We start from the raw sequence: 24854 nt of genomic DNA, 5'->3' as shown, positions 1-24854 counted from the left end.
GAGCCTAGGCAGAAAAATCTTCAGGATTTTGTGTCCAATTAACCAGCAAAATGGGGCTCAAGTGATGGAAGCTAGCCATGAGCAAAAATCCAATGCCTTTAGTTCAAGCTATAGTACCAATACACACACACACACACACACACACACACACACACACACACTATATAAATCCTGTTAAACCTCAATAAAAAGAAAATTACAAACAAAAAAAACCCCACTCACTGTTCTCTCTTAAAAGAAAACTTAAAGGTCGTTTAGAAAATTAAAGATTTTTATCTGTACCGCTCTCTGAACATTTTCATAAGTCAGTTAGTCTTATTGCAACACACAATTACTACTTGCATAAATAGAGCATTCTCATGCATATGTATTTGTGTGTGTTGATTTTTATACCTCATGACATTAATGTAACTCCAGCTTTCAAGATTTTTATATCAAAAGTGAATCTCTTGGCCAGGCATAATATCTCATGACTATAATTTCAGATATTTGGAAGATAGAGATCATGAGTATTGATATTTGAAGCCAGACCAGGAAAAACGTTAGCAAAACCATGTTTTCAATCAACAAGCCAGGCATGGTGATGTTTACCCACAATCTTTGCTATAGAGGAGGCTACAGAAAGGAAGGCAAGGTGCAACACCTTACATGAAAAATAACTAACATGAATGAACTGCTGGGATGTGCCTCACCACTACATTGCAACTGCCTAACAAGTGCCTGATTCTGAGTTCAAACCCCAGTACTGGAAACATAATCTCAAAACTGAAATATGTACCTTTTCAGTTAGTAGGTAGCTTCTTTTTCTCCCCAAATTGGTGAAATAGAAGCAAGTCTCATTCCAGTGTACTAGTCAGAAAATTCTGGAAACTTGACTTTCCATCATGGAAAGTTGATAATTTGAGCCTAAATTGGATTAGATTCTAGGATTAGAGCAATCCCACGGTAGGAAGAGCCTTCAGCTACCACAGGTGCTGCCAGTGAAGTTCTTCAGGACTCCCATTTGCCTCAGTACTAGCAGGGTATTTGAGTGTGAACATCTGGATACTACAAATGTAAGTGCTTAGCTTTTGTCCAAAGCTAAGGAAAGAGAAGAATCTGTATGGAAACGCATGGGTATAATGCCCCTATAAGGTCTATAGCTAAATGAGGAAATGATGCATGACAAAGAGCAGTAAGGAAATACAATGAGATGACTAAGGGCCTTCCTGTGACCTCTATTCTATCTTTCTAAAAGACTAGCTCTGATAGATAAAGTAATAATTCCTAGAAACCATTAAAAATGTCACAAGAAAAAAGTGATTTTATCAATAAGGTTGAATTAAGGATCCTGAAACCAATATCAATGTAGATTATTGACAAGCCCCATGAAATCAGAAGGAAAGTAGAAAGGTTAAACTTAGAGAATATGCAATGATAGAAGCATAGATTAGAGAGATGCAACCACAAGCCAAGGACTGGGAGCTGCCTCTTGACACTAGAGGAGGTATGGCATAGATTTTTGCCTGGGACTCCCAGAAGATCCTCAGCCCTATGAACTCTCTATTTCAGCATCATTAATAAAACTATTTAGAATCCTAACTCACAAAACTATTAATTAATAAATGTATGTTGTTTTAAGATGCTAAGTTTCTGTTTGTCACAGTAGTGATAGAAAACAATATCTCCTTGTTTTTTGTTTCCATTTCTCTCTTCATTTTAAATACACATATTCTTCCTACACAGAATTATTTTTACTAGTTCCCCATCTTGCTCCATAAAGATGAAGATGAACACAAATATCATGAGGAATAAATTTGTAAATAAGAGTCAGAATATATTCCCAATACATCAGAAAATTCCCTTCGATCTAAAAAGCTGGAAATCATTTAAAGTCATACAATGCTGACTACTATGTTTTCACAATATATTTTTCATCCCATCATAACTCTGATCCTTCCACTCCACCCCAAGCTAATTAGGCAAACAACTCAGGAATTATAACAGATGCAATGAGAGTCAGTGGCAAGGGGTGATGTACTAATTCTCTAGACAACTGAGGTAATGCAAGGTCATGTGGAATCTTTGCCAGAAAAACAATCTGATAGCTAGAGATTCTCATCAGGATTACGAAGTGAAGCAGGAAGCCAAAGCAGCTACATGATAATAAAATAGAAACCCAAAATTAAAAATTCAGTGTGAGAAGTTTCTTTTTAGGTCTTTATCCCATTTAATAAGGAAGAAGTTGCTTCCTTGAGGATTTGTTTGGGGGAATTTATTTATTTTTTTTTTGAGTTCTAAGTATATTTTAGATATGACACCCTTGTCTGTTGTATGGTCAGTGAAGATTTTCTCCCAATCTGTGGGCTTTCTGTTTATCTTGCAAGCTATGTCCTTTGCCATGCAGAAGCTCTGCTGTTGATGAAGTCCCATTTATCCAACCTTTCTTTGTTTTGCTGTGTTTCTGGGCCTTTATTAAGAAAGTTCCACACTGTGTCAAGGAGCCCAAGTGTTTCTCCTATTCCTTCCTGCAATATTTTCAGGGTATTTGCTTTTACTTCGAGGTCTTTGATCCATTTGGAATTGATTCTGGTGCAAGGTGATACATAAGGATCTAGCTTTAGTTTGTTACAGGTGTTGAACCAATTTTGCCAGCACCATTTGTTAAAGAAGCTGTGTTTCTTCCATCCTATTTTTTTAGATCCTTTATTGAAGCCTAAGTAGCCATAGGTCTGCAGGTTCATTTCTGGGACTTCAGTTCTATTCCATTAATCCTCGGGCCTATTCTTGTGCCAATACCATGCTGTTTTTATTACAATAGCTTTGTAATAGAGTTTGAAGTTTGGTATTAATATGAGAATGACCAAGAGATACATGAAGAAGCGCTCAATGTCACTGGCTATAAAAGAAAAGCAAATCAAAACAACATTGAGATTCCACATCACCCCAATAAGAATGTCCTTTATTAAGAAAAATAATAACAACAAATGCTTGAGAGGATGTGGCAAAAAAAATGACTGTAGGTGTTAGTGTAAACTTATCCAACTACTCTGGAAGCAGTATGGAGGTTCCTCAGAAGGCTAAACACGAAGCTCCCCTAGCAGCCCCACTTTTGGGCATCTGACCCAAAAGATTACAAGCAAGAACATACTAAAGCCACCAGCACAACTATGCTCCTTGGAGCACAATTTGCCATCACTAAAATATAGAACCAACCTAGATGCTCCTCAGTAGATGAATGGACCAAGAAAATGTGGTACATATACACAGTGGGATTCTATGCCTCTATCAGTAAGAATGACACTGCCCCATGCATAAGGAGATGGACGACTTTGGAAAAAAGTATGCTAAGTGAAGTGAGCCAGACCCAAAGAAACAAGGCTCTAAGATTTTCTCATTGGGAATATTTAGTACATGTCTAGCATAGTACCAGTATAAGATCACAATAGCTCAATAACTATGTGCATATGAACACATAGGATGATGCTAAGTAAAATGAACTTCAAGTTATGGAAATAAGCAGTTGATCGTTGTTGCTGTTGTTTCCAGTGTACCGTCTGAAATGATGCCACTTTCCTTTGTTTTTCCCCCCAGGGTTTTACCTCTGATGTCACTGTTACTGGGTATTGTATATATATATATATGTTCATTTGGAACTAGGGAAAGGAAAGGGAACCTCAAAATGGAAAGACAAAGAGTGAAAGGTGAACCAATGCAACAGCAATACTTATAAAACTATATGCCGTAATCCAATTGTACAATTCATGGGGAGTGGGGAAGGAAACAGGGAGGGGAGGAGGAGGAAGAAAAATGAGGGAGGAAGTAACAAGTTTGATAAGAAATGTACTCACTGCCTTAGGTATGAAACTGTAACCCCTCTGTCGATCAATTTGACAATAAATTAATTAATTAAAAATTCAGTGTGCTCATTGGGAAACTGGAAGGAAAAGACAGTGTAGCAGTGAGATCTGTAGCACAGTGAGAAATCAATTTGGCCTTTATCTCTTTATCTTGAAATACTACTAGCATTTCTAAGACAATTGACAGCTATATTGTAAGACTACTCGAGATTTAGAGTCTTCTATCCAAATGTCTTCAGACATAATGCTTTTTATTGGGGGAATGACCCTGAGAATATAAAAAATTTAGATTAATAAATGTATTCTGCAAACGTTTTTGTCTTCCTTTTGGACCTTGCCCTCGTTAGCTTAGTTATTCAGCCACCCAAAAGTGATAACATCATCTCTGCCAGATAAGTGGTTATTGGTTCTTATTTTTAGGATGGTGGTCACTGATGATAGTCTCCACAGAGAAAGGGGCCAAAATTAAATTGAGATTCAAGTAGGATTCCGGTATGAAATGAATATGTATGAGTTTTCCCCACTGTGTCTTCCTCCCAAAGAAAACATCTCCACTGTATCTCTTTCCTCTCCTGTCCTCTCCTCTCCTCTCTTTTCCTTTCCTTTCCTTGACTTCCTGTCCCTTCCCTTCCCTTTCATCTTTAAGCAGTTGTACAAAGAAAGTTTACAAATAAAGTTGTACAAAGAAGTAGTTGACATTTAACAAAACAATTTATACAATGTATCTTGATCAATGTCACTTCTTTCAATATTCTCATTTATTCCCTTCCCGATCATTCCCTTCCCTCACTCTTCTTAACTTGTAGGATATACTTTGAATTCTTGACTGCATGCTCCTCCTGTTTTTCTCTTCATTCGTCTATGACTTTCCCCTTTACTCCACCCCACCAATTTCAAGTACCTGCTTTCTAGTGGTTATTTTGTTGAACTTTGGCTTTGCCTTACTAAGGAATTACATTATTTGAGTTCTCCATAGAACCTACCATATTTCAGTAAATATATTTGTTTTCATGAACATACCACCCAACATGTTTACTTGAAAGTTTATAAGCTGAATCTTGCTCCCATATATAAGGGAAAACAGCTCATCCTTTCTCTCTCTGGGACTGACTTCATTTGGCATATTTTTTCAGGTCTTTCCATTTACAAATGAGCCAATATTATTTTTTTCTAATGGATGAGTAAAATTCCATTGTGTATATACACTGCATTTTCTTGATCCATTAGTCCACTGGGGAATTTCTAACCTTAGGGAAATGAAAGAACAATGTTACAGGTTAAAAGGGTGCTTTCTGCTAACAGTGGCTTTTATATCTTAGGAGTTAGAAAAACAAAGGGGAGAAAATATTGCTGGATTGACTGTGGAATTCCACTTCAATTGTACAGAATCCTGTGTAGCTAACAACGAATTGTATTCCTTGAGGTTCCATAGTCTATTTCAGAGACTTCTTTAATTTGGGAGGAAAAACAAAATTATCTGTGGTCAGTCTGTTTATTATGCTCTATTCATCACTGGAGATTAGACATGATTATAACATATTCCTCCATAGATAGTTTAAATGCTGGCTCTATATGAGAAGCAGAGTTACTTTCAGCAATTTCCAGTGCCTCCTCATCTGCAAATTGAGGGTGTTAATCTCTGTCACCTAATTAGAGTTGATGGCTGGAAAAGCTTCCACTGGGTGGAATCTAATGAGGAGAATCCACTTAGAACCAAAAGAGGAGGAAAAATAAAAAACCACACCAGGGTCACAAGTGATTGGATTCTGAGAGATAAAGACAGACATGTGGAAGATCTAAGTGGGAGAGGGCTTACCAATAATTAATAGAAGGTGGCATAAATCCTGAAATATAGGTGGATCCTGACCCATCCAGGGTTCTTAAGGTATCAGAATTAGTAACCAGGATCCATCTAAGTTCATTTAGCCAGGCAAGTTCTGACCAAACATACCACTTAGCCTAAAGGTACAAGTTGATGATTTTTCTTGTTTGAGAGTAAACAAAGTAACATACACTCATGTGATTAGTCATGCATTTATTCAGTTTCTATTTGGACAGAAGAAATTTCAAGCATGGTCAAGCCTAAACACTGCCGAAATATGCATTCCAAGGCAAGAATTCAGCTGTCCTTAATATCCACCCATTCACGGATCAAACTGATTGCCATGTACTCCTTTATCTTTTCTCCCCTTTAATCTGCTAATGTAGAATTTCAGTCAAACCACACTTTTACAATGATATTTAACCAACTTAAATTAGAGAAACTACAAGATGATAGTTGTATTTATAAGGAACTTGCAATCTACTTTAAAAAGTTAAATTACAGCAGGAGTTTATATTTGGAGGTCTTCAAAAGCTGGCTATTTGTTAAGGGAGCAAAATTTAATCTCCAGTAGCATGCCTACAAATATCCAATGAGAAATTTACTGGAAGATGATCAGTTTATATTGCATTCATGAAGCATCAGTCCTTAACAAAGTGCCTGGGTCTCTTGTGGAATTTGGATGATATTCAGAGCATATGACTCATTGTAATGGACAGATTCTTTTTCATGGTTTTACTGGAACCCTAAACCTTAATATGTCATGTAATCATTTAATTGAGGATCAGCTTCTCCCTCTTTCCAATCTTCTTTTTTCATTTTCTTATGTCTATCATCAAGGAGTAGCACTCAACTTTCCATCTCAATATCTGTTTCCAAGAAGCCAAGTCTAACATGAGTTTGTCAATAAAAAATGGGCTTCTTGGGAAACTTCATACACATTTTCATCATTCTTCCCTCATCCCGAACCTCCTGGAATTCTTTTTAGAATCAAAAGCACATACTGAAGGAAATCTATCTAAAAGTGCCAAATCTTTATCATCCAAGTAAATGCACGTCTATGTTTTGAAAAAGTCATTCTAAGCTGACTCTGAAGAATGAGGCTATGATCAAACTAAGGGCTACTACTTAGGATACAAACAAAAGTGGGTGTTAAAATGATTGCCCTAAATTATGGTTAAACTAGTTTGAAAAAAATACCTAAGAGAAGTTTTAAAATGTCTTAAGTAAACACATCAGTGAACTAACGTTGCAGACTCAAGAAAGAATTACTAGAAATAATAAATTGCAGGTATATGTGAAAGGACCCCAGTTCTTGTTAAAACATCAGCAGCATCACTTTACAGTTATGCTGAAATTGCAATAGTCAGACATTAGAGTATTTTATCCTTCTTGTAATTACACTTCCAGCCTTCCAGACTCCATGAAAAATGAGAATATAGGTTTGGGTTTGGAAATTCTGAAGAAATAATGCTTAAATGGCATTTGATATATTTCTAGTGCTAACATTTTACTATATTTTCTATTTTTACTATTTGTGTCTAACCCATGTGTCCATCACTAAGGTCCTTGCCTAATGCCTAAATATGTGCATCATAGATGGAACATATAACATATTTAATCATGATATCTAGCAATACTACTTTTATTATAGTATGCTGACTTTTTCATTTTTGGCAGTCCTGAGGCTTGAACTCATGGCCTGAGCACTGTCCCTGGCTTCCTTTTTCTAAAGGCTAGCACTTTTAACACTTAACACACAGCACCACTTTGGGATTTTTCTGTTTATATGGTGCTGAGGAATGGAACCCAGGCCTTCATTCATGCTAGGCAAGAACTTTACTGCCAAGCCACATTCCCAGTCTCAATGTTCATGGTTTTAGGAATCCACTTGAAGTCTTGGTATGTGTCCTCCATAGATAAGGAATGACTGCTGTAGTAGAGAACATGAAACATTAATTAGATAAAGACTCTTCTAAAGACTAAAGACTGAACAAAATCTGTAGAGCCTAGAAGGAAGCAATACAAGGAGTATCACCACTTGTGAAAACAGAAGATTCTAAAGGTTCAGATAAGAAGAATGAGAGAAATAACCAATTGCATATAACTGAGTGCCAGTCAAGGTAATTTTAATAATTTGTTACAACTGAATTAGTAAGAATACAACTAATTTATACTGGAAACTTTTTCCTGAAAGGTGGGAAAGGAAGCTCTGGTTTGAAAGGAAAATCATCAAGAATTATACTTTATCGCGAAAGGCAGAAAACATTCCCCGCAGAGTAAGAAAGTGCCAATATCCTTGCTTACCCAGACCTGGGCCAGCACTAGGAAAGTTACAGACATTCAGTGATAAGAATTCTCACTGCAGCTTCCACAGTGAGTCTGTAGAGAGAATCAACCCACATGAAGCTAGGTACCTTAAAAATCAACAACTATCTGAGAATGAAAATTCAGAGAAATGAGAGAAGAATGAATTAGAATTGTGAAGGACTCATGAAGGAAGGAAAACCCTCAACTAAGCCTTTAGTCAAGTTTAGGATACTCAAAGATCAGTGGGAAGGAAGGAACTGCACCCAGATATAAAAAACAAGCACGATTTGTACTTGACAAAGCAGATAGGATATGTTGGAGCATATCACGAATTTCAATGATCAAATAAACATGAGTATGGCGACCCCAGTGCAAAGGGTTTTAACAAGACAAGAGAACTTGAGTAGGATTGACGTATAGATTATAGCACACCCCCTTATGAATGGACCAGAGGTGGGAGAAACTAAAGATGGTCCACCCTGTTTGCAGAAGGCTAAATTCATCTAACTCTGAACTAAGGAGGGGCTAAGCTTAGAAGCAGAAATGGGAACAGAAAAAAGAGATGCTAACTAATATTTCAAACTCTCAACAATCCAACAAATTAACTAAAGGGATCAGGAGTAATATGAATTGAAAGTGACACATATCATAGAACTGGGTTGTTTGGAAGAGAATGTAGTCGAGAAAACATATACTTTCAAATATCTTGAATCTGGCGAGAGCATAGTCTCTGGTGTGGGCAGATTCTTAATGCCTATTGCAATCTCAGAGGCTCAATAGCCTCACAGTCTTAAGAAGATCAGAGACACAGAACAATTTGTAATTGCTAAAATATGGAACCAACCAAGATGCCCCTCAGTAGATGAGTGGATCAAGAAAATGTGGTACATATGCACAATGGAAATCTATGCTTCTGTCAGAAAGAATGACATTGACCCATTCGTAAGGAAATGTAAGGACTTGGAAAAATTAATACGAAGTGAAGTGAGCCAGACTCAAAGAAACATGGACTCTATGGTTTCCCTCATTGGAAATAATTAGTAAACATCTAGGATAGTCCTAGCAGACAATTACAATTACAATAGCTCAATAGTTTTATCCATATGAACGCATAAGATGATGCTAAGCAAAATGAACTCCCAAGTTATGGAAACAAATGTTATATCATTGTTGTTATTTTCAACATACCATGTGAAATTATGCCCTTTTTCTTTTGTCTTTCTTTCCCCTGGTTTTACCCCTTATATCAATGTAACTGATTTTAGTACCCTGGATACTATATATATATATATGTATTGGAACTAGGGAAGGGAAAGGGAATATCAAAATCAAGAGACAAAGGATAAAAAGAAAAAACAATGCAACAGCAATACTTACAAAACTATATGGTGAAAACCAACTGTACAACTCATGGTGGGAAGAGGGAAATGTGGAGGGGGAGGCGGGGGGAAATGAGGGAGGAGGTTATAAGTTGGATGAGAAGCTCAATCATATATAGTAGACAAGTACTACTTATTCCTTTTTTGATTTTTATTATTATTGATCGATTGATTGTCAGTGATGTACAAAGGTAGTTACAGTTTCATACCTAAGGCAATGAGTAATTTCTTATCAAACTTGTTACCTCCTCCCTCATTTTTCTCCCTCTTTCCCCCTTCACCATTTCCCTCCCCCCACCATGAGTTGTACAGTTGGATTGCTGCATACCTTTGTAAATATTGCTGTTGCATTGGTTTCCCTTTTACTCTTTGTCTCTCCATTTTGATGTTCCCCTTCCCTTCCCTAGTTCCAATAAACATATGTCCAATATCCAAGATACCAAAAGCAGTTACAGTGACATCAGGGGTAAAACCCTGGGGAAGAAAGACAAAAGAAAGTGGCATAATTTCACATTGGAACTAACAACATTGGAAATAACAACAACAATGTTAAACCACTTATTTCCGTAACTTGGAGTTCATTTCACTTAGCATCATCTGATGTGTTCATATAAGAAGTACTCTTTAGCCTTAAATTCATTATGCTGTGTTCTAAGTATTGACCTGGACTCCTTTTCTACCTTAACTTACTTCAACCCAAAATCATACTGTTAATCTTTTTCACACAAACACACAACTGTAGCCACCCTCCAAGAAAGATTAAAGTTCATACTCACAAAACTAGCTAAATAGAATGGTAATTATAGTGCTAAATATGAATTCTAACTCTGGAATCTATTTTGGACTAAAATGAGCCAACAGAGTAGTGGTCAAATGCAATAGAAACAAGGGCATACAATTATACAAAATATACTGTGTAGACACAGAAAATGGGGCAGGAATTAACTGATGACAAGCTCTGTCATTTTCTGAGGCTCACAATGCTCTTAAAGTAACTACATTTAATATTAGTTATCTGTTCACAGAGAATGTTTATGTATTTAGAACACCTGTAACAGTTATTATTAGCTATCTAACAGAACTAACATTTGTGTTTCTAAAGCAAAATCAGTAAATCGTAACATACATCCTGATACAAATGGTAAAGGGTTTGTTTGGTTTTTTTTTGGCCAGTCCTGGGGCTTGGACTCAGGGCCTGAGCACTGTCCCTGGCTTCTTTTTGCTCAAGGCTAGCACTCTGCCACTTGAGCCACAGTGCCACTTCTGGCCATTTTCTGTATATGTGGTGCTGGGGAATTGAACCCAGGGCCTCATGTATAAGAGGCAAACACTCTTGCCACTAGGCCATATCCCCAGCCCGGTAAAGGGGTTTTTTAAAAGGAGTAAATATAAATGGTCAAAAACCAAGAGAAAATTTCTAAGTTAACTAACAGTTTTTTAAAGAAAAATGAAATTAAAATAGATGCCATTTTTAATCAGCCAAGATAGCTCAGAGTTTTTTTTTTAATCTAATTGATGAGAGTGAGAGAAAATGATTATCCTCATGCCCTGTTGATTAAACTATAAATTAAAATCATCTTTCTAGGGGACAGTTGTTATTGTAAATCAAAATCATTATAATATACCAACTTTTTGAGTCAGGAAGTTTTACGATGAAAGTATATCCATCACAATGCTATTGAAAGTACTGAAAATATTTTATGAGACTAATATCCAACAATAAATAATGATTAAGCAAAATTGGAGTTGACATTCAATTTAACTCACTGTAGTTATTGAAATATCACATAATAGAAAAATGTAAAATGACCTGGGAAAACTATTATAGCATATTATTAAATAAAGAAAACCATGTCTCAAAATTATACTACACTATAATTCATTATCACTGTGTATAAGCTGAAGGCCCACCCCAAAATCTTTTTTGGGGGGAATAATAGTATTTTCTTTTCTTCTCTGTGTTGCTCTCATGATTTAAAATTTGTTTACAACCAACGTATATAACATCTCATTTTTAGGATCAGAGAAAGTGAAGACGAAAATCCAATTTTATTAATAAGTTACCTATTCTACACTTTGGAAAACTGTGCACCAACACAGTTACTTTAACACAGCACTTTCTCCAAGTCTCCAATTTGAATCAGTTCAGTATGTCAAATGTCAGAATTACAGTCAGTCTTGCCAGTTCCCACATGTAGTCCCATCAGTTGAGAATCTCATACATGGAGATTATGAGTTCCAGGCCAGCCAAAACTAATAGCAAGACCCAGCTCAGTAATAGTATTGTAAAAGATGAGCTCAACTATCAAGGTAAATTTAATGAACTAGAAATATGTGTCTAAGCTGGGCACCAGTGGCTCACACCTGTAATCCTAGCTACTCAGGAGACTGAGGTCTGAGGATTGCTGTTCAGAGCCTGGTGGAGCATGAAAGTCTGTGAGACTCTTATATTCAATAAACTACTCAGAAAAAGCCAGAAGTGGTTCTGTGGCTCAAGTGGTAGAGTGCTAACCTTGAGTAAAAAGAAGCTCAGGGCCAGTGATCAGGACGAGCACACACACACACACACACACACACACACACACACACACACACACAAAAATGTGTCTATTAATGTCATATGTATTCATTTTTTGCATAGTGCTTAAATAGAAACCTTCCCATAGGTGTGTAAATGTGAGGGAATGCAAATATGAAAATTAAGTTAACTTTCTTTAATTTTCTCCGTGAAAACCTTTAAAGAAAACTCCAAATAATATAACCACTACTTTTAATTTACTTCCTTTTTTGTGCGAGGCTGAGGGCTTGAACTCAGGGCCTGGGTACTATCCTATGTCCTGTGCTGAAGCTAGCACTCTACTACTAGAACCACAGCTCAACATACAGATTTTGTGGTGGTTTAGTAAAGATTAAAATCTCATGGACTTTTTCACTTAGGCAGGCTTTGAACCACAATCCTCAGATCTCAACCTCCTGAATAGTTAGAATTACAGGCATGAGCCCCTGGAACCCAGCTTAATTTACTTCTTTTGCTAATACTTTGCATTTGCTTCTTTAAATTTCAATTTTATATAGTAACATATTGTCAATAATGAGAATAATATCTCCTCACTTTTACCATTGATTTATTTTAAGGAAACTTTAAAAATACTGAGGGGCATCTGGGTTGGTTCCAGAGTCTAGCTATGACAAATTGTGCTGCGATGAACATTGTTGTGCTGGTGGCTTTACTGTGACTTTCTTCGTCGTCTTTTGGATAGATACCCAAAAGTGGGGCTGCTGGGTCATAGGGGAGTTTTATATTTAGCCTTCTGAGGAATCTCCATACTGCTTGCCAGAGTGGCTGAACCAGTTTACATTCCCACCAACAATGAAGTAGGGTTCCCTTTTGGCCACATCCCCTCCAACAGTTGTTATTGTTCTTTATCTTGATATAGGACATTCTTACTGGGGTGAGATGGAAAATCAATGTTGTTTTGATTTGCATTTCTTTTATGGCCAGTGATGTAGAGCACTTTTTCATATGTCTCTTGGCCATTCTCATTTCCTCATCAGAGAAGTCTCTTTGTAAGTCTCTAGCCCACTTGATGAGGGGGCTATTGGTTGTTTGCAGTTTTGTTTTGGATGAAGGTAATTTTTTTAGTTCTGCATATATTTTAGATATGAGGCCTTTGTCCGTTGAATGGCCCGTAAAGATCTTCTCCCAGTCTGTGGGCTTTCTGTTTATCTTGCGAACTATGTCCTTTGCCATGCAGAAGCTCTGCAGTTTGATGCAGTCCCATTTGTCCAACCTTTCTTTGATTTGTAGCCTTTCTGGGTCTTTGTTAAGGAAGTTCCGTCCTGCGCCAAGGAGCCCAAGTGTTTCTCCTACTTCTTCCTTTAGTGTTTTCAGGGTGTCTGTTTTGATTTCGAGGTCTTTAATCCATTTGGAATTGATTTTAGTGCAGGGTGATATATAAGGATCTAGTTTTAGTTTGTTGCAAGTGTTGAACCAGTTTTGCCAGCACCATTTGTTAAAGAGGCTATCTTTCTTCCATACTATTGTTTTAGCTCCTTTATCAAAGATTAAGTAGGCGTAGTTCCTGGGTTCATTTCTGGGTCTTCAATTCTGTTCCATTGGTCTTCAGGCCTGTTCCGGTGCCAGTACCAAGCTGTTTTTATTACTATAGCTTTATAATAAAGCTTGAAGTTGGGTATTGTAATTCCTCCAGCACTGTTCTTTCTGCTTAGGAGTGTTTTTGCTATTCTGGGTCTTTTATTGTTCCATATGAATTTCAGGATTGCTTCCTCTATTTCATTAAAAAATAGTGTTGGGATATTAATGGTTATTGCATTGAATTTGTAGATTGCCTTTGGCAATATTGCCATTTTGATTATATTAATCCTCCCAATCCAGGAGCATGGAAGGTTTTTCCATTTCCTTAGTTCTGACTTAATTTCATTTTTCAAGCTTTTAAAGTTCTCATCAAAGGGGTCTTTCACTTCTTTGGTTAAGGTTACTCCTAGGTATTTTATGTTTTGGGGGGCTATTGCAAACAATTTAAAAATTAAAGTATAAACAAGCGAGTTCAGGAAAGGGACACAAAAACACACCTGACATTGCAGTAGAAACCTAATGAACCAGGTGAATTTGTATTTGATGTCTTAAAGACACAAAGAATTCGCACCTGGAATAGAAATGTTAAGACCATTTAGAAGCTATTTTTGATTCCTTGATTACAGTAAGATGTCATCAGGACATATTTTTCAAAGAAAACCAAAATGCACTCGGTATGAAGGAAAATCAAGAAAGGTGCTTCTATAATTGGCTGCAATCCATACTTTCGGCCTTTCCTCCCCCTCTATCCTTAGAGAATGCAATGTTTCTTCCTCAGGGTTGAATGCCTTTCAGTCAAATCAGGGAGGGCCAGACCCTAAAGTCCACGCATAAGAAGGAAAACCTTAAGAGCAGTATATTGACCAGAAGGGAGGCCTACCCATCAGGATCTTCAGCAATCCTTCAAAGCCTCACAGTTCAGATGTGCGCATCTTCCCTACCAACGCAGATTCAGACCTAAACAAACTTCTTATGGTCCCTTGCAATAGTTATTGACTATTCCTCTACCTTCAAAATTAATGGGACTTTGCTAGTTTTAGAAACAACCCTTCATAATAAAAGAAAGAATTAGTCATCTCTGTAAATTTGATGTACAATTTTATGTGCTCTCATAGTTGTTGAAACAGTTGCTTAAATGTAATTACAGTGCATGGGAGCCATTTTGCATTTCATTTTGATTAATGTGATTTGATTTGCATTAATGCCTTTTAGAAGACTATGTTCTTCCTGTATCAATGGCTGTCAGGTTTGGGGAATCAGAAACTGTGAAAATTCAGAGACTAAGAAGCAGAGAGTAATGCCTGATAAAGAATCCAGCCGGGATGTTGCTGCTGCCGTGGCTGGGGACACTACACATCATCACTGCTGACCTTGATACCATAACCAGTGCTGAACACAGGATGCTGTAACTGTGGCATCCTCAACTTAATGCAGGGTACCACAGTCAGTACCACTGAAGGACTTCCCAGTCTCCTACTTATCACCATTACAAGCTCTGATTTTGACATGCTAGGGAGGACATCTGATGAACCTACCAGTTGTTAAGGAGCTGGAAAAAGGAAAACAACTTCTTCCCTTCATCTTCCTCGAGATTCTTCTTACATGAGACTCTAAATAACAAGATAAACATCAGCACTGTGAAAAGGCAAAGATTCATTATCAAACTACTCACTTTTATTTTAACCCATGACTAAATTAGTTGTATCTTTATAGTAAAAATATTTATGTTTATTATTTTTTGTTTTTATTGTCCAATAGAACAGATTTGTCCAGTGACTAAGTAGAACTACAGCAATTTGCTTGCAACTACACATACACACACATAGACATACATGTATATATGCATACACATGCTGAGAAGTTTAACTAAGGATAAAGTGGCATCTATGTGGAAATTAGTAATGCAATAAATTTATCGATCCAGTGGAAATAATATTTTTAATCCATGTTATTTTCCATGTTTGCATTTTATCTTTGGAACTCTTCTAGCACATATAAACTCCAACAAGTAACAATCATGGTGAGCAACGACCAAGGATATGGTTGAAATGAGATACCATTTCTTCCTTTCTTTTTTCACTTTTTGTCTTTTCAAAGGGACAATGCTTATCTTATTATTATGTGAGTTTTAAATAATTAATTTTATTGTCATTAAGGTGTTATACACAGGGACAACCATAATCTAGGTAATGAGTATATTTCTTTTTGGGGGAGAAGGTCACCCTTTAATTTGCTTCCCCCAGTGTCCCACTCCCATCCCCAACCGCAACTGGCATAGGTCATTTTCCACATAGTATATACTCAATATCATGGTGGCATTTGTTCACCCTTCCTCCATTATTTCTGTGCCCTGCCTTTATTCTCTAAAAGAAAAACAAATCCGAAGCAAAACCAAACACTACCACAAACAGCAATAACAACTTTTTAAAAAATATCCATGTTATCTACTTTATAGTTTAAGATAAATCAGCAGCATTCCTGCTAGGAGAAAGTCCTGTTTGTTCTGACCATTTTTTTCTCCTCTACTTTTGATGCAAATTATGATCCAGTTTGGTACAACCACAGGAAGGTGATGCAAGAACATCATCATTAATAGAAGCTACAGATAGACATGGGATGTTGAAAGTAGTTACAACTGTACCTACACTATCTCTGTAATCTTATCTGAGTATATTGGAAACTATGTATATTGGTATTAGAACTAGGAAATTGAAAGAGAATACCACAGGGTACAAAAAAGAAAAACAACTACAAAACAATACTTGCAAAACTTTTGGTGTAAGTGAACTGAACACCTCATGGGGGGAAAGGGAAAGTTGGAGAGGGGAGGGGGGAATGTGAGAGGAGGTAACAAACAATACAAATATTGTATCCAATGCCTAACATATGAAACTGTAACCTCTCTGTACATCAGTTTGATAATAAAAATTTGAAAAAAAATAAACTCAGACACACTTTAAAAAAAATTAAAAAGCACTTTAAAAAAATGATCCAGTTTGTCTTGTTTTTCCCTGGGACCATGGTTCTGTTCAGAAATCCCCTTTCTTTGGTTTCATGGCACTTTGAGACCAGATCAGTAGAATGAGTTGTTCCATAATATATAGCCTATTCAATATTGTTTTAAGTAGTTCTTGGCCATTTTTTCAAATTTGTACTATTTGAAGAATTTGTCCTTTTCATCCAAATTATTAAATTTATTAATATTCTATTATTAATAAAAAGAACCTAAGTAAGTTACTGGGGCATACATTCCCAACAAATGGCCACTACAGCTGTCACTTTAAACTCTGAGGCTGCTTTTAAAATGATGTAGACATTTTATTTTGTATTAAAACAATAGATGGGGACTTGACTGACTGAATGAATGACTAAATAAATAAATAACTTGTTCTCTCTGCCTTTTAATGGATAAAATACATTTCCAAATAATGTTGCTGAAACATCTAGATTATATGGAAACTTTTTTTAATATGAAAACTTTTTGGAAGTGAAAAAATATGCCAGTTTTCATAATTTGAACAAACTTCATAATTTTCACTTTAGGAAAATGGAACCATTTTAACTGCTTTAGGATACAGATTTTAACTAGACAATATGTACTAAATTGTACCCTATAGAACTTGAAGAGAAAGGATGGAGTGGCAATGGCATGTCCTGCTCTAGCCATATTCTTTTTTTTTTAATTTTTATTTTTATTGTCAAACTGATGTACAGAGGTTACAGTTTTATATGCTAGGCACTGGATACATTTCTTGTACTGTTTGTTAAAGCCTGAATAGACATTCATAGAAGAGACCCTAGAGGCACTAGAAGCTATGAGAGGCTAAGGAAGAAGGAACTATGTCTCATATTTAAAGGAAGAGAAAGTCATACATCTCCTTATCCTCCCTACATCTGGAGTATGTTCACACATTCATTTATTCTGTGTCATGAATAGAATGTGTCCTTCATATTACTTGAAATGCCAAATACTACTGAAAATGGTCTCTCTCTCCCTGGAACTCAGGGCCTAGGCACTGTCCCTGAGCTTTTTTGCGCAAGACCAGCACTCGACCACTTTGACCTTTAGCACTACTTCTATTTTTCTGGTGCTTAATTGGGCATAAGAGTCTCCTGGACTTTCCTACCCAGGCTCACTTTAAGCTGTGATCCTCAGGTCTCAGCCTCCTGAGTAGCTTGGATTACAGGCAGGAGCCCCTGGCTCCCAGCTGTGCTTTCTTCATTTTGGAAATGCCTAATCTCTTCCACAGACATGGATGTATGTCTCTTTAAGAAAAGCCCACAACACTCCCTAAGGCAGTGAGAACAAAAAAGGAGGAAAGACCTATACATGCATGGTTTGGTACCAAGAGACATCAGGTTCAAACATAAAGAGCACTTATCAAAAGCTTAATCTTGTGAAAGGTTTGCTTGTCCTTGGTAAAGTGACAAACTCACATATCAGGTCAGAAAAGGCAAACAACTTTTCTCACTCAACTTGCTTATATAAACAGAGGTTTGGGGGTTGTTTTTTGTTTTGTTTCATGCCACTGATGGTTTATATAGTTGAAGCTAGGCAATCAATTCAAAGCACTCTTGGTGGCATCTATCCATTGATGCTCTCCTAATAATTTGTTCTTTTTTATTCTGTATGCTGATGTCTTAAAATTAAAGTCACTCCTACAGCATGAGCTGAAGGTATCCTGGGACATCAATGTTTCATTCTGATTAGAGAATTATCCTTGTTGAGTGACATTTTATAAATGCCCTTCAGGGCTCAGTGCTGTGTCAGACCCCAATCAAAACATGTTAGCCATTGAATTGCAGGACTGCCATTTAAAATTCATCTGTCCTGATATGGATTTGCTATAAGAACAGTTAATGAAACAAAGGAGAAATAACTGACTTAGGAAATAAACACTAAGGTAATCTAAATTAGTGATAACAGTAACAGTAATAATCACTATACTTTTATGAGTGATCCCTCTATTCCAATATTAGCCTCTGCTCTCATTGTTGTTTTGTCTTCACTGCAAACATATTCAAGTATAACACAAAACTACACAGTGTCTCGTATTTCACTTGGGGCAACAGGGTTGCGACTATATTGAGTCTTCATTTAACTACAGCTTTGATGATGACACTGGGTAGACTTAGGGGATGATGATATGCCAGGCACTGGTGATGTGGGAAGCAGGAGAATAAGACATATGAATTGTAATAGATCAAAAAGAACTATGAGAAAAGGAAATCCAGGCAATGTAAGAGATTCGGGCTGGGAATATAGCCTAGTGGCAAGAGTGCTTGCCTCCTACACATGAAGCTCTTGGTTCGATTCCCCAGCACCACATATATGGAAAACGACCAGAAGGGGCGCTGTGGCTCAGGTGGGAGAGTGCTGGCCTTGAGTGGGAAGAAGCCAGGGACAGTGCTCAGGCCCTGAGTCCAAGGCCCAGGACTGGCCAAAAAAAAAAAAAGAGAGAGAGAGAGAGATTCCTCTATGCTTTGAGATGAGGTATGAAAGAAGTTTTCATGGAGAAAGTAATGGGAATTCACCATTTGGACTGAATCAGGAAAAAAAAAAAACATTAGCAAGGCAAGACATTAAATAAAGGGAAAAAAATTTCTGGTACAATTTGTTTAAGAGGTTGTGGGGAACCAGAACTTGGACAAAAATGATCAGATGGAACAAGAATAGACACAGAGATGTTCGGTGGAAGGAGCAAGCTAAAATAACATGAATGTGGGTGGATAAGCAAACAACAAAATAAAAATGGCTCCTAGGCAGAGCAGGAAAGAGGGATTTTTATGTCCTCAACTCACATCTAGATAGCTTTGATTTCTTTGTCTGTGGCTCTTGTTAATCAGATCCTGTACCAATGACAACAATACACATTTCCAAATGTCCTAGCACTTCACTCACGTATGCTGATATTGTAGTTTCTAATATTTCTTAGCTGCCATGGTTTCAGTCTGCAGTTGTAATTCTCTGACAATTGTCGTTTATTTCAAAATCTAATATCTAATGTGTGTTTCATTGGTTGCCTTCTGTGTTAGAGTTCCATTGCTATGACAAAAGACCTGAGAGAGTGAACTTAAAGAAGGAAATGTTTATTTCCATTTACATCATCAGAGGTTGCAGTCCATGAATGGCTAACTTCATTGCTTTCGGCCTGAGGCAAAGAATATCATGGTGGTGAGAGTAGGTGGCCAGAAGAGAAGGCTCATTTCATGATAGCCATAAAATTAAGAGAGAGGAAGGGGTTCAAGGCAGGACATAGAATCTAAGCACATACTTCCCAAGGACCCACACCCTCAGCTAGGTCCCATCTCCTAAGTTTCAATCACCACCCAACAGCCTATCAAATTATGAACCTATCCATAGGTGAACACTTTAATAAAGTCAGAACCCTCATAATACAATCTTTTCCTAAAACCCCAACAGCTGGTTAACCACTCCTTTAGAATATGGGCTTTAGTGGCTATTTTAGATCCAAACAATAACATCCTACGCCCATGTATACATTTATATGTAGAAGGACACTGGGACACAGACCTCAGGCTGGGGACATGGTTCAAGTGATAGAGTGCCCTATCTAGCCATCAAAAAAATACTGAGTTTGACCCTAAATTCAAACTTCAGTATCTCCCTCAAAAAGAAGAGGTAAAAGACCCTGACTGAGGTCCAGATGACTGCAGACCATGTAATGGTTACCAAACAAGAAACCAAGCAACCCCACACTGGGCAGGACTAGATATCCATATTCTATCCCTTGAAATCTGTTACTGTCCTATATGACAAGAACAATGTTGAACATACAGTTAGGTTAAAAGTCTGGAGGTGGAAAAATTATCCTGGAGTATCCCATGGGCTAAATCACAATTATCTTTGCCTGACAAAGAGAGAAAGAGCTTTAGATATAGTAGAGAATAAGACATGGGAATGGCAGAAGCAGAAATCAGGGTGCTAATGATGCAAGCCAAGGAAAGCCACAGCCAATGAAAGCTGGAAGAATTAAAAACCATACGTTTGATGGGCCTTCAGAATGAACAACCCTCCTGATGCCTCGATTGTATCCCTAAGACTCACTCATGGAGGAGTTGCAGATGCAGCCTATCCTCCAGAGTCCTAAAAGAATAAATTTCTATAGTCTTGCCATTTTTTTACCACAGAAAATGGAACCAAATACTCAAATTTTGATCTCCCATAATGACCCATAATAAACATCTTTCATATTTTCCTGATAAACTCTAAGTAATACACATACTGATCTATTTCTACCAGGACCCTGGATGATCTTAATTCCACATGCTTTCCCTTCCATCTCTGCTTGTCCCCAATCCTAAGCATTTAATGATCTTACTGCACTTGAGTGTCCTCTTCCACCAAAATGGTACTGTCCTCTGCTCTTCATTCCTAAAATGCCAATTGAGCCTGGAAAAGCAGAAAACTTACCTCCTTTCCAATCTTTCCTTATTATCTATAAAATGCTTCCACTTTTTCATTTTCATGGCCTGAGAACATTGAGCACAAATTGTATCTTATTCATTATTTATGTACCAGATGGTGAGCTCATCTAGGGCAGGGATTCTGCCTTCTCATCCGCAAAATGTCTGCTCTTCCTTGTATTAAGTGGCATGTTGTAACCGACATGAGTAAATGAAGGCCTGAGCCTTTCTGATCACCTGGATGCCTATGTTTCAAGATCTGCTTTTATTTCCTACCCTTCTCATTGAAAAAAAATTAAACCATATGTTCCCATAGATATTATTCAGTTAAATGAGAAAGTAGTTCCTTAAATTTTGCAACAAAATTGCACACATTTTTAAAACACAAACTAACCTAGTAAGGCTCAAATTTAATCTGGATGGGGACCTGGGTTTCTTCCTCAGCCATGGATCCCTCTGACTAAGAAGAGATTGACTATTAAGGCACAATCTGGATAATATAGACCTCCTTAGTAAGAATGGTCTGGTGGATGGGAATTTTATGAGTCATTTGTCCAAGTCTGCTTTTTGTGGCCTTGAATGAAGTACCTGAAGTTATATAATTTATGAAAGAAAGATTTATTTTGGAGCTCAGTTCTGAAGGTACACAGTGTCAATATCTTCTTAGCTGGTACATCTCATGGTGGGAAGTGTGAAACAAGGGGGCCCACGTGGAAGTAGAGTATGGTAGCCAGAGAAGGGGGTGACAGGCTGCCTCATCAACAACCCACTCTTACTGTAACTACTCTGGTCCTGTGAGAATGAGAATTCAGTAAAAAGAGAAAAAGAAGTCCTTCTTAATGGTGCAATCATCTCTTAAAGGCCCAACTACTTCTCCACATCATCCTATTTGGGACTTAAATTCAACATGCGTTTGGATGGGGATCAAACTATTACTCAAACTATAGCCTTATTTGAATGAAAGCGTGGAACTTGAGAAGAGATATCGGGATACAACTTTGAGGCAGCTTTGCTAATCTGAATTTTGATGTAGTAGAGTGCTGAGCAGTCAGCATGGGCTGAGAATGGGGGCCTGGAAAACTTACCTTACAATGTCACCAAAAGACAGTGGAATGAGCTTAATAAGAAAGCCATATTTCTCTCTTTGCATGTTACATTTTTCCCTCAAGTGACACGCATTCTACTCGTTCAGAAATTTGTACTTTGTCTAAGAAAGCAGTAGGTATGAGCCCCATTTTCTTCTACTATCAAAACCACCAAGTGATTAATTAAGCCAAGAGCTGGATTGTCTTTGGTCTGGTTGAAAGAGATAACAGGCTGGAGAAAATGCAGCAGCTGTTGCCATTTCTCTATAGAACTCTTGTTGGAATAATTTTCCCCTTTCTTTTTCCTTTAATTTTCTTGGCCCAAACACTGCTTGTTCTGCCTGCCCCATCCTTTAGCCAGACATTTTGTGTGAGAGTGATTGAAATGAGCAATTAGATTCTCCACTTACCAGAGCCCCCTTCATTTTCTTTTGGTTGACATTTATTTTTTTTCATGACAGAAGATAAAGAATTTTTTTCAAATGTGGGGGTTTGGAACAGGACTTAATTCATCATGTCCTATATGGATTCAGGATAGATTATGAAGAGAAATGTGTATGTTTCCTCATGTACTGATTGTATGAGAGAGGAAAGATTAAAAGGTACATTTTGATGAGTTGGCATGAGACAGAAAAAAAATACAATATTTCCTTGTCTTCTATCCATCTTAGAGTGCTACTGGCACCCATGTATGTCACAATTTAGAGAGAAAAGTGTTCCCAACCATATGTTTCTGAATATCCTACTTATAGGTATTCTCTTTGAACTCTCAGCTGAACATAAATGCCACATCAGATTATTCTCTGTTCATTTTGAACTTTGCCAATAATGATGCAAAAATGTAAAATAATACGTGCTCGCTTCAGCAGCACATATACTAAAATTGAAATGATACAGAGAAGATTAGTATGTCCCCTGCACAAGGATGACACACAAATTTGTGAAGCATTCCATATTTTTCTGTTATCACTGTATCTGATTTTGGTAGCCTGGGTATTGTATATATGCTTGTCTGAATTAGGGAGGGGAAGAGGAACATCAAAATGGTGAGGCAAAAGGTGAATGTTGAGACCAGATGCCAACCAATGCAACAGCAATACTTACAAAACAATATACTGGAAACCAACGGTGCAACTCAGGGCTGGCGGGATGGGGGTGGGTGGGGAGGCGGGAAAGGGAGGGAATTGGGGAGGGGAGAAGGTGGGAGAAAAATGAGGGAGGAGATAACAAGTTTTACAATAAATCTACTCACTGCCTTATGTGTGAAGTCTTATGTATGAAACTGTAACCCCTCTATATATCACCTAGACAATAAAAAATAAAAATTGTAAAATAATAGTAATAATAATAACGTAATATGTACCCCAATCACAGGCTCAAGAGTGCATTGAGTCAATGATTACTTCCCCTCAAACTCCTCAGTTATCATTCTACTTCCTACCCCACCAAGTAGGACGAACTCATTCCCATTTGATACTACAATGTTCTATGCAGATGGCATACCCTCAAGCAGATAGATATTTCCAAATGCTATCCAAGAAGAGAACTAGAACATGCCCACCCCAACTCCCAAAGCACTGTGACATCTAAAACCACACTGACAGATTTCAGAAGGTGGCCTGCTTCAACAAAAGAAATGTGTCATGAATTAGATTTGCCTTCAGTGCCCTTTGTCACCTCATTTCCTTAGGCAGCAGCCTAAGAAAACCTACATTGAAATCCAATAACCTAAACAAGACAGTTTCATCATATATTCCTGGAACCAACTTAATGATCTTATCTTTGTAGAATAGACTGGTCCCACCATCCTGTACTCCAGAAAGAGACTCACACACAAAAAAAGAAGGTGATTTGGCTGAGTGTTTGTATTGTCATTCCAGCACCAGATGCTACCTGCATGTTTGTGGTGGGTAAATGTTTCTATCCCTGCCCTCAGTAGTCTCTCATGGCCTGTTGGAGGTACCTTATTCAAGGTCATTACTGCAGCCTATATAAAGTGAATAGTGCTCAATTACAAAGACAAGCCTTTCAAGTTCTCTGAGACTAGCAGAAAGTACCGCTTAGAGTATACTAAAATTCCATACTGATAAGGAACATTACTTTATTCCTGAGAAGTCCTTATGAAATTACACACAGGCTATTGATGGAAAGAATTTTGGATCTCATCTCAACTGTACCCTATGTTAGGCTGCCCCATCTTCTAAAATTAGTCACTTCATGTTTAGGGAATGAAAACAATTTAAATATGAGCTCAAACTAAATAATTAGTAGGGCAAATCATCTGCCAAAATTATTCTGAAGGGTAAGTAGAACCCAACATAATGCTTTGTCTGGAAGACTTGATACATGGATATTGAATCAATAAAGATTTTAAAATAAATGAATATTAATGATTTTCCACCCATCCATGGTTTGGGTTACCTGTCACATTAGATTATTCTCACCATTCCTCCCTTCCTTTGTTTAGGTAATTGAAAATGATCAGTAGTATGTGTTGCCCTAAGAGCACAGAATATGAGAATCAGAATGTCAGGAAGGAAAATGAATTATCCGCTTCACACAATTTTTATGTTATCTTAGAGGACTCTGGATTATTTTTGTTTTCTGTTCACATGCAAGGTTAGATAATCCTGAAGGACAATTGGCTATAATATTTAACATGACTTGTACTTTGTAAAGGGTTTAATAAAGAAACAGCAGGGAAGGAAGGGAACTGTTATTAGATGCTTGTATTGCACACATTATCTCACATCAGGCTCAACCCAACCTTAAGAAATACACAACATTAATTCCATTTTTAAAATAAGTAAATGGAGACTGAGAAAATTTAAGTGGAAAAAATACTCCAAAAATTTTGCAGGCAAAGGGAGAGCTGCCATTGTGTGAAGGCTACAT

At 37.3% G+C, this 24854-nt stretch overlaps 1 non-coding gene across 1 annotated transcript; it reads left to right on the top strand.

Annotated features, from left to right (window-relative positions):
* The first annotated feature begins 22812 nt into the window (after positions 1-22812).
* LOC125349839 lies at positions 22813-22919 on the top strand. Its single transcript, XR_007210636.1, has one exon. It is a non-coding gene; the product is annotated as a U6 spliceosomal RNA (small nuclear RNA).
* The last annotated feature ends 1935 nt before the right edge of the window (positions 22920-24854 follow it).

This window comes from Perognathus longimembris, chromosome 3 (genome assembly GCF_023159225.1).
Source record: "Perognathus longimembris pacificus isolate PPM17 chromosome 3, ASM2315922v1, whole genome shotgun sequence".
In the NCBI taxonomy this organism is placed as follows: domain Eukaryota; kingdom Metazoa; phylum Chordata; class Mammalia; order Rodentia; family Heteromyidae; genus Perognathus; species Perognathus longimembris.
The sequence above is the reverse complement of the archived record's forward strand: the minus strand, read 5'-3'. Positions and strand labels throughout refer to the sequence as shown.